At 35.1% G+C, this 11,651-nt stretch overlaps 1 long non-coding RNA gene across 1 annotated transcript; it reads right to left on the bottom strand.

Moving 5' to 3' along the window:
• Positions 1-1,774: 1,774 nt before the first annotated feature.
• On the bottom strand, positions 1,775-3,924 carry LOC146442201 (uncharacterized). The gene is made up of 3 exons (XR_014849570.1): positions 3,713-3,924; positions 3,552-3,628; positions 1,775-1,833 (listed from the first exon to the last, which is right to left on the bottom strand). It is a non-coding gene; the product is annotated as an uncharacterized LOC146442201 (long non-coding RNA).
• Between the last annotated feature and the right edge of the window lie 7,727 nt (positions 3,925-11,651).

Genomic DNA, 11,651 nt, shown 5'->3' with positions numbered 1-11,651 from the left:
AACTTTGGTACTGTACTGTGTGAGTCACCTCAGTTCAGTCAGCAAATCCCTCCCTGACTTTGAGAGTGGTTCCAGAAACTGTCCTACTCTGAATACAGAGCAAGGACTGAATATCCACCTCTAGGTAGTAAAACTTCTTTTTTTGTTCCTAGCACTCCATTTAAATTTAGATGTTGCAAAAGATAGTACTTTCCTTGCACAGCTAACTTTTCCATGACAACTTGAATTATTTTTCCAACAGACTAATCTAATCTGGAGTTTTTAACTGAAATATCTAATTGCAAAGCCTCCTTGTTCTAAGTTGCCCCTGTGTTGACTACATTCCTCACTGATTTGAAGAGGAAGCACTGAATACCTGTTCAAGCCTGAACAGACTGATCTGACCTCTTGAAGTGCAGCTACATGTCCACTGTCACTGCACAAAGGGACCAACCTGGCTGCCCAAACTACTGTTTGCATTGCCTGCAGCACAAAGGGCAAGGTCTCTGAGCTGGGAAAACCCAAACAGCTCTGATGGGAGGACGGGAAGTCTGTTTAAAAATATGTTAAATATGTTAGAGAACTGAGGTTTTCAACAACTATGGATTTTGGAATCTAACAGGTATGCATTTTCTTGCTAATCTTCACCTATCTTCTAGCCCCTGAATTGTCTACAGATACTTTTCCTCAGGATTTAAAGGGCGAGGTAACATCTGCAAGTTGATAAAATTAGAACCTTTGAGCTCTGAAAAAGAAGTTGCATGGTTAAAACTAAGGCTGTAGTTTCATGATATGGAGACAATACTGATTCAAGGTGATTCATTATCATCTCTACTAAATAATAGAAAAAATTGATTTAACTGATTTGTCAAAGACATACTGTCAGTGCTATTACCACAATAGACAATACAATTCCTATCCTCTACTCAATATCCACACTGACTCCATGAAGTACCAGTGACAATGAATGAACCAAAAAAAGGGAAATCACTTGCTTACACCAGGAGGTGAGAACATTGACTACATGTAGGTCACTGTTACTCCAGTCATGGAAAAAAGCTAAAATAAAGAAGTTGTTATAGAAAAAGTAGTTTCTAATCATATCGATGAGAAAGAAATTGAATTTTGTTCAAGCAATACTTTAACTAGCAACCATATTTAAATTTAATATTGTAATATAAATTTAAAACAAATGTAATCACTGGTTTTGGGAATGTCTGGTGACATAATATTTAATTCATCAAGTAAATAATTCTGAACAGCTCTACTTGTTGCCTTGGCATTTTATTTTTACTTTTTTTTTTTCTTTTTCCTATAGTATTCTTTCTTCCAGTTTCTTAAATGCTGCTCATGGAATTTATGAAAAATAGAAATAATACAATGATGGAGCGGCAGGGAGATAATTTTCAAAGATTTAAGTTTGGTTTTTTATTACTCCAGATCCAAGGAAACAGGTAAACATTTGTAATAGTTTTGGAATCTCCAAAGTTTTTAACGTTAAACACATGCTTGAATTGTTTGTTGGATCCCACGCCTGCAACAGGACTGTCATCATGTGTAGTTTGGTAACAAGACATATGCAGCAATTTGAAGAGAAAACTCTTGTACCTTCATGTACTTAGATACTGCTTATAAATATTTGACTTTTTACATTTGCAGAATATCTATTGTCTTACAGTGTAGCGGACTAATAGTACCTGAGATTCAAATTTATTTTCTTCTGCTTTTAGGTAAATTTGGTCAGGATTGAACATTCCTTTCTTCACACTAATATTTTTTCCAAAATTTAGCCAGAACTTCCTTCTTTCTTCATACTTTATTTGCCTTATGGTTTGGGTTCAAGTCTTCTGATTCCTAAAAGGTCCATGCACACAAGGGCACGTCAATCCAGTCCATATGCCTATGAGAAACTTTAGCTGGGAATAAAACCTCACAGAATTCATTACCAATCCCACTGCCCAACACTTGCCTATGTTTCCTATCTTCTCTCACATTAAAAGTTCTCTGGTTTTTGTTCTGAATTTAGTTTGCAGGTCTCTTGGGCCAGTGACCATATCTTAGCGTTATCTTGCTATGTCACTTAGTGTAATAGAGTCCCAGAAGGTTCAAGTTAAATATAAAGAAAAGTTTTTTCTTGATCTCTCTGGTCAGTACCTTTGATACAATGATTTCTGAGAGCTATTCTGAGATACAATTGGGTTCCTTAAATTCAATTTACAGATAAAGAAAGTATGAGAGAAATAGCCCACATGCACATACAGCAAAAGAAAGGAAAGTACTTCCTAGTAATTTAATATGGGTTTTTTAAGCAAGCCTCTTCTGATAATGCTTTCTATGTTTAAAAAAATACTATATTGATTATTTTTGTTGTGACTGGGTTGTGACAGCTCTGAGAAGCTATTGTAAATTCTTGTGCTGTCATAAAGCATAGCTCTAAGCAATCCCCATATTACATACATTAGCAGGTGAATGAATTGACATAATAGCTTTCACTCACTTTAAACTTCACTTTGCATTATCTTTTCCCAGGCAAATGTAAAAATATTGATTGCTGCAGTCATTTTTAGAGTATTATACTACTTTGTATTCTTAGTTAATGTGTTAGTATGCAATGAGCCATGCAGGAAAATGAATACTCTCATCATATTCTTGTTCAAATCTAATTTCCTGTTGATCAGTTTGAGGAAAATCCCTAGCTGGTGTAACTACTGTAATTGCACTGGTTTCAGCATATGTCCTTTCATTTATAAATACATGGAATCTCCAGATTCACTTGCCTGTGTGGTATTACTAAATATTTTCTTAGCTGTTTGAAGATGAAGCATTTGAGCAACCTGATCCAAACTTAAGAAAAAAATAAAAAACATAATAAAGTCTAATAGTTTCCAGGCCTAGTGTTTCTTAATGTGTATTTTACCCATTCTGAAGTACAAATGTTGAAATTTACTGTAACTCATTGAAATGCTTTCTTGTAAGCAATGCCTTTGATTTGTTTTATTTTTGCACAAAGATGTAATTTACTTTTAAAATAATTTTTGGACTGACAGTTTATTGTGATGATGGCAAGATAAGGTTATATCTAAGGTGTAACCTAGAAGACTCTTCTGAAGTTTGGAACTGGCAGTTACAGTTTGCCTATTACATTAGCAAGTTAATGGTCCTGAATTGTCAACTTGCTGACAGGAATTCTTTGACACACCCCAACTATTTCACTCAGGATCCAGGGAAAAGCAGTACTGGAATGTGTGCACAGCCAACTTCATCTGCTTTTCCAAAGATGGAGAGACGTTCTCTCTTATACAGTGGCTATGTCTATCCCTAAATTTGTTATGAAATTACATAAACCCCATTTATTTTTTAAACTCTTTGTAATACTTCCCATAAAACTCTTAATATAACTTCTGACAGATGCACCTAGGAGTGTAACCATAGGGTAAAAGGTAAGTAAAGTGGAAAAGCTAAGAATACTTCCTATTACCATGATCTTTCTATGTTTTTAAAGGAGTGTGGTGGAAAATGGAATCTTGCCCAAGATCTCTTCCATACAAGACTCGATATAAAATCAGACTTACAGCTGTAAGTGCGTTAAGTGTATTAAGTAGACAGTAAAATAGCTGTATAAAACTGTCAGGTTGCTCAGGGCCTGATCCTGCAAACACAAACAAGCATATCGAGGTTTATGGGAGCTAATTTTTCCTTGGAGGTAAATGAAATGACACAGAAAATAATTTACTCCTGTGCATGTCTGCATTACTGCATCTTTCATTTTGTAACCTCTAAAATCATGATGCAACAAAACTAAAACCACTGAAATTGATTGATTTGCCCTATAATGCAGGAGAAAATAGCTAATAACAGAGATTGACACAGTGGATGTGAAATGCAGGATATAGGTCTGTTGAATGGATCAATTGGGTTCTAGCTTTCAAGAGTACTGTCAGGGGTCATCTCCCAGGTGACACAGAGACGAGTTGCCCCTGGCAAGGAGATTTACAAATAGTTCTGTACAGGATGCTCTATGACTCTGTTGCATAACTGTAGGTTACCAGGTTTCGCTTGTGAGCAAAGCTCTTTGTGGGTTATTGGATAATCATTGCTTTCCTCTGGCCATGGGAATGCACTGTCCAGCCTGAACTGCTGGCAGGTAGAGCACAATGGACAGAGCAGAGGCTGAGTGGGCTATAAAATATCAATGCTGAGCTACAGCCAGCATCTTCTCAATCTTTCTTTATGATGTTGACCTAGAAACCCCAGTGCAGGCAGACTGTCATCAAGGACACACAACATGAAGCACTTCATTTCTCAAAGGGAAAGACTTCAAAAATATATTTATCTCAAGGCAGATCAGGCCAAAGGGCTTTCACTCTTTCTTTTGCAAGCACTGTATTTCCTCTGTAACTCCCTGCCTTGTCCTACATGTTGCAGCCCAAGATCAAAAGCTTTCTCTTCTGAGGTTCTAATGCTACCCTAACCCCATTATTAAGAGTGCTTGAGAGTGCACACTACTCAAAATTTCATGACAAATTTTGTACCTGCAGAAGCAGACTAAATGATGAGCTCTGGTTAAGCTCAGTCTTGCATTTTGCCCTTACTGTATTATTTTTTTATCTGTCTGTAATAGTTTCTGAGTGTACTCTTTCCATTAACTATTACTTTTGACAAGATGATTTGCTATTCTTGATAAATGATGATTGACATGTAAGAAATCCACTTTCTTTTCCCTGTCAGTTATGCAGTGAACAGTTTTTAATGAATAAGAATTCTACTTCACTGGCCAAAATATCATGGAATTAAAAAAATAAATTAAAAGCTTTACTAAACAGTGGCAAATAAGGCTTATTTCAAGTAACAAAGACAGCTGTAGAAGGTTTAATAATTTCATAAGTAGAACTCCCTTGTAAAAATGACAAATATTTAACATCATGGAGAAAAGAACTCTCAGCTTAATCTAGAAACTACTACAGATTTCAACCATTTTTCTTCAATCAGCAGAACAAATACATTTAGCTAACTCTTAGTCATGAAATAGCACAACTCAAAGAAGAAAATTCAAATCAGAAAATACAAATATAATTTCATTTCTATAAAAATGCGTTCCAGAGCATGTGTCATACAATTGTGAAGTTCATCTATTTTAAGACTGGAAAATAACATAAACAAGGATTAATAGTAACTGAAATATTTATTAACTACCCACCAGAAACCCACTGAAAAATAATAAATTAATTTTCAGGAATCAATCCGTATGAGAAAGTAAAAAATAATCCTTAAAAAAGCATCATCTGTGTTTTTCAATGGTGAACTACTAGCTATAGTTGGTATAAACATTTCCAAACTAAAACAAATCCTGATGTCAATAAACATTTTTTTTTCACTGAGTAGATATTTAGCTTTCAAAAGACAAAACCACTCTATCAGATCCTTTTCATCATCACTAATTTTAATGAAACTGTAGAAAGATGAAAGACTGCTCTTAGTCTTTAGAAGTCAACTGGATGCAACTCTTGATGGACAAGAGCAAGAGAGTAAGATAATCAAGTAGGGTGCACCACAAAATATCATAACCACAAAAAATAAATGTTATCCTCTGAAGCTGACGTCAGCTGTATTTTGTTGACCTGAACTTATGGTAGATATCATCCCAATACAAAAAATATCACTCTATTATAGCACTTAGAATATAATCAACTTAGTTAAAAGGAGAAAATATCATCATCTCCTCCAACAAAAATTTCTGTAAAGTAAATATTACTTATGCTACAACATTCTACATGGGAGAAAATAAAAATTAGCAGCAATAATAGAGCATTTTAGTCAAGCCAAGGGAAAAAAATGTAAAAATCCATCATGGTTTTATAACCTCACATGGGCTTATAAATATTTCTTATAATGAAACTTCTGCATTTGGTTTCAAAGATATATGTACTGCTATAGTGATGTTTTAAAAGCATGCCTTTTCATGCTGGTTTTCATGTTATCTGCAAGTTCTTTGATAATCTTACCCCATAGTTTTTTTCAGTGGCTTTAATATCGACTTTCAAAATTTTATCCACTAGTAATTTCTGTCTGTGTATCATCACTGCACATGAGTGATGAAATACTATGAGCAAAAAGAATTCATCTTGCACCCTTTGATCCTTCTTACTCACTATGTGTCATGAAAGATTTATTAAAATAATCCAAACTCGGGTTAGTTCTAAGCACACTTAAAAACACCCAGCTGGTAACTAGGACACTTTCTCCATTTAAGTATGCAATTTTTTCTTCTTCAGAAAGCATCTGCTAATGCCCACTGATGGAAGGATGTCATACTGAGTTACGAACAGCCACTCTATGCATTTCAAAACTAGTTGCACTGCTGCCCTGAAAAGCCATGAGAGAACATTATGTGATTAGGAAAGCTAGCTGCTTGCATTCGTCAGCAGTCTTACACCTTAAGATCCAGAGGTTTAGCAAATGAGAGATGTTACAAGTAAGAACTGAATTGACAGGGTCTGTTTGCAGAAGGATTATCTACAAAACACTTCATAAGATTAGGGTCTGACATTTACTCTGTAGCTATATTCAGCAGAAAATATGTGCAAAAGAAAAAATGTATTCAGAAACTATCTTGATACTAGAAAACTGAGAAACGTTGACCTGATATATTCACTGACAAATCAGTCTTTCCCATGTAAATAGTCACCTGGTGAAGTATTCTCCTCTGAAATGTCAGTACTCTCAATGAGGTCAGAAGACACATGACTTCATCAGCATCATAGGTATGTGAAGTACTTGGGCTAAAGTGTGGCTGTGACCTTAAATTCTGAATTTTGCCACCCTTTGTTTGCTAATCTTTGTCTGATGTAATGAAAAAATCCTGTCTTGGAGACTGAAATTCATTTTGGGGATTGATTACTGTGTTTTAAATTGGTGTCTTTATAATTCCATTTCTTTTAAGTAATTTGAATATTTGAACATATAGAGTATGAAAGATTTTTATCCTTTGTAGCAGACGTTGCAATTTGTTATCCAAGATCTCTCAATAGTCTGTTTTCTTAGTTTGCAAATCTCAAGAAGATGCGCTGGATGCTGGATTTACAAATGTTGTTTTTTTTGATTTTTACTTAATTTATGTCATGTATAGCTGTATGTTGCACAGAGCTAAAAAAACTTCTTTTAAAATGCACAGAAGATACAAATCAGTAAGATTTCTTGACTGCTGGTTCAGCACTCATCTTCGTATTGCTTTTTGCGCAGCCAGACCAGTAACTGAACAATATAAGAAAACAACATGCAACATGTGCAAATAAATTAGAAAAACTATACAATTTTCATATGAAGATACACATTATCAAATATCTTTAGCTGACATACTGATAACCTTGTCTCTAGATGTTTTTAGGCCACTTCCTATAAACCCTTGGTAAGTATTTATCAGACACAGTCCATGGCAGCAAGTTCCTCTTATTGGTCTCTCCCAATGTGTTTTAATCTTTTGCTATGTTTTAAATTGCTTTCATCTGTCTATACGACCCCTTCCAATTCCTTAGTTACAAGTGTTGCGATATCATGTCTGATATCGATGTAAAATGTGCAGCAGCCAAAGAAAGCTTTGCCAATATTCCAGATATTATAGTCTGAGTGAAGCTCCTACCATATCCAGTGATTTTGGTAGGAGAACATTTCCTGCTGTATTTCTCGCTTTTATCTACATAATATTTTGATATTTAAAATTCAAACTGACCTACCAAAACACATATCTTGCTTTCTGCTGCCTCCAGAGGTGGAGATATTCCTCTTTTTTAGGTTTTTTTTTTTTGTTTGTTTGTTGACAGAGATTTTGTTTGGTGTTTGTTTGTTTATTTGTGGTTTTGTTTACTTTTTGGGTATTTTGCTTTTGGTTTGGTGGTTTGTTTGTTTGGTTTGGTTTGGTTTGGTTTGGTTTGGTTTGGTTTGGTTTGGTTTTTGTGGGGGCTTTTTGTTTTTAGGAAGAAAGTAAGAATTTTGCAGTACCAACTTAGATATGTAAAGCACTCAAGAGCAAAAAGAATGCACTTCTCAGATAAATACTCTATTTAATTCTTCTCAGCTTTAAAGGTGACGTGGGTTTTAGCTGCAAAATTAGCTGGGCTCTTTGTACCCACCTATTATCACCAGATTTACACAGTACTATTTAAACAGAGACTGCAAACAAACACTGTCTCTTCACTTTTCCTGTCCCAGTTTCTAACAAATCCCAACAGGAATAAGTTCTTTATGTCATCAGATGAAAAATTCAGTTCCATTTATGAAGGATCCTGAACAGCCAGGAGTGTGACCACTGGGAAATGACCAGCATCAGTACAACACACACACACCTTTCTGAATCTTGCAAAGCAAGCTTTCTGAATAGAATTCAGTATTTTAAGTGTCCCTATGATGAAGTCCCAGTGTGCACTGGGTTATGCAATGTGGGTTATTGCACTGTGGTATGCAATACAGCGCAAGTCTTTTACACAAAAGTATGCCATCATTGAAAGTTAAGGAATTTTTATATTTGTAGAAGAAAGTATACCAAGAAGTACTTCCTTTGTGTTATTTTTCCATATAGAATGACTTTTTCACTCTTAAAGAAGAAAACAGAATTTAATTTTGTAAAGCAGGTAACTGAAATATTTTCAATTTTCACTGGCTTCTTTCATTGTGTCTTAATAATTTGTTTGGAATTACATCTGTCCATTTAAAACTGACCTTGCTTAGCTATGTTTTTTTTTTGAAGGATAACTTTCATGTTCACTACTTAAACACTGGTTTATCAATCTCTAAATTTCTTTCATTTTTATCAAGAATGCTCAGCCCAACTTCCTGCCTAGGATGGCCTAAAAATTGAATCTGAATCTGTTCAATATTTTCTAGCATATTCTATGGAACTAGAAAATTCTCACTGCATTAAAGTCTGGTAATTCCTGAAATATATGTCTGTTTTCTTTGCAGTATGATAGTTGTTCATAATCTATTTGGTTTTCCCCAGTGTTATTTCATGTATAGCAGCATGCCCTCATATGGTGTATTATTCTTATCATGTGCAGAGCCTCAGGAAAGAAAAGAGCAAAGAAAAATATTTGCTAGATCACCAGGAACATTTGGCTGCACTTTTCAATTTGCTATCACAAGCACTCTCAGCTGCATCCTGCCAAAGACTGTCAGCCAAGGAATCTAATGTAATTTTGGGGCATGATATGCATGATTGCAAAAAAAGTAGGAAAGACAGCCTCATAAGGAGTTTGTCTTGCAAGAGTGTGCCTTGTTATGCTACTTGGTGTAGTGGGTCACTGCAGAAGGCATTGAAAAAAGATGGTGTCTGAGCAGAATTTTGGCAGGGTATAACCAAAGACATTGATTATCAAGACTTTTATGTGAACATGAAGAACCACATATAAACTGTGGTATGTTGTAGCTGTCTCAAACATGTTCCTATGGCAATGTGTGAAAACATGCTCAGAGCAAAACTCAGTGACTGCTGCAGGAATTTGGCTGATTACCTGTCACGGCAAAACCTGTCCATGTGGATATCACCATCTACAAATCTCATCCAATGCTGAGAGTAGGCAGCATATCCTTATGCTTAACAGTCCTTTACCTGACAGCAGAAATTATTCATAGATTTGTTTACTTCCAAGAAAAACGTGCTAAACTGTAAAGACCACAATGACAATGCACCTCATCACAGATGATATCTGTTTAGTGTGAAAAGTTCAACCAGAGATTGGAAAATAAAACTGAGTCCAACCATAAACCTAACAGGCAAGGACTCATCTGATGCTGCATCAACCAGTTTTCCCACCATCACCATGAACATCAGATTGCTATCACCTTTTATATTGCTTCTGTTAACATCAGAAAGGATATAAGATTATTATCACCTTTTCTATCATTTTATTCCTATAATTTTTTCTACATTTCTGTGTTTTGCTCAATAAACTGTTCAATTAGCCTTGGCTGCCCATGCCTTCTTGAGATCCAACAAGAACCAGTATCTCCTCAGTGCAAAGGAGGAAGTGGCTTATAAGCAAATTATATAAGCAAATTCCTATATTTCTATGTCAGAAAAGTCAGTACTGAATCACCATTTTTCCTGTGTGAAACTAAAATTTTCTTCCCTTTAGATTTGATGCTAATTATTCCTATTTTCTGTGTAGACAGACTGTCATATACTAATTATGTGAGTTTGCAATACAGCACAAATGATCATTACCAAGTAATGAAGAATTAACAAAAAAAGAAAACCACAGTAAAGGAAAACTGTATTTTCAAACACCACTAAAAATACTTTTTGACTATGTTTTCTGTGATGTTGGCAGAATAGATCAGATTGATTATGAGCCAATTGCCAAGAGACCTTCAGGCAAAAACTGTATCAAAAAGACACTTTCCCATGACAGGCTTCTACATATAAATTAAAGGGAAAATAGGAATACAAGAACATGAAAAAGATGTAGATTAACCAGGGAATTTTTTTCCTACCGCTGTAAACATATCTATAAGAGCGTTTCTGGCTTTTACTCATGATGATTATTTTTGAATATTGTTTTTATCACCTAGGAGATGATTACAGTGCTAGCATAGAGAGAACAAGTTTAACAAACAATTTCACTGCAACAGAGATTTTAACACCAGTTCATTTACTCTAAAATTATCATTTCTGCTCAAACTGCAATATTTCATTGTTGGGAAACTTCAGGTAACTAAAAAAGTAAGTTTGCTTCATAAATCATTCTGCCCATTTCAGGAATCAGTATAAATTTTCTGAAGAAACCTGGAGAGGGAAAGCTGAGATTTGGATCACTGATCTAGAAAACACTTTACCTGAACATGGCATCTCTCTCTTTTTTTTTTAAATCAATATTTGTAAACTGCTATGGTTGCACAAAATAGATTACATGGAAATTGAGAATGAAATCCAAACCTAAATAAAAAATCAAATAGAAACATTTACAGTTTTGTTCTATTTTGGAGGGCTAGTTGTAAGGCTACTTGTGAGGCTATGGGTAAATTATGAAGTACCATCAGTGCAGTAGTGGCCATTGGTCTGAAAATATTAGACGTTCTAGCTTGAGTGATAAATTCAGTTATCACTGGGAGAATTGTCAATTTCTGTTACTTTCCTTTTCCCCCTGTCCAGTATATGTACAAATACAGTTACTATAGAGCAGGAGATGTGGAATAAGTCACCCTGGAGCAGCAGGTTCATCCACCAGAGCCCTAAGGAGTGCTGCAAAATCAGGTAGATCTGTAAATAGCTGTTAAAGCTTTGGCCCCTAATTAGATCTATGAAGCCATGTGTCTTGGAAGGAAGGGGTTGGATTTCATTGTTTAATAAATTTGAATCCATTACCACCAGCTCAATTCTATTAACTTTAAATGTTGTGTTCAGGCTTCTTTATGGGAGAGGTTACTCTGACACAGCTGCTCTTCAGCTGATTTTCCTGATTTCCTGATTTCCTTGTGTGAAATCCTTGGTATCTGGAATAAGAGGCAGAACTGGAATGAAATATTGTCTGGAATCAGAGAAATTGCATAAATTGAACATTAATAAGAGAGTTAAGTCACTTACCTTAAGTTACTTACCTTAAGTAACTTACCTTATTCCAAATAAGTTTTTGTGTATAGAAATGATGGATGAAATGGTTAAGTGGTAATTTGAAAGCAAT

Source organism: Lichenostomus cassidix, chromosome 2 (assembly GCF_008360975.1).
Source record: "Lichenostomus cassidix isolate B80296 chromosome 2, HeHo_3.0, whole genome shotgun sequence".
Taxonomy (NCBI): Eukaryota; Metazoa; Chordata; class Aves; order Passeriformes; family Meliphagidae; genus Lichenostomus; species Lichenostomus cassidix.
The sequence above is the reverse complement of the archived record's forward strand: the minus strand, read 5'-3'. Positions and strand labels throughout refer to the sequence as shown.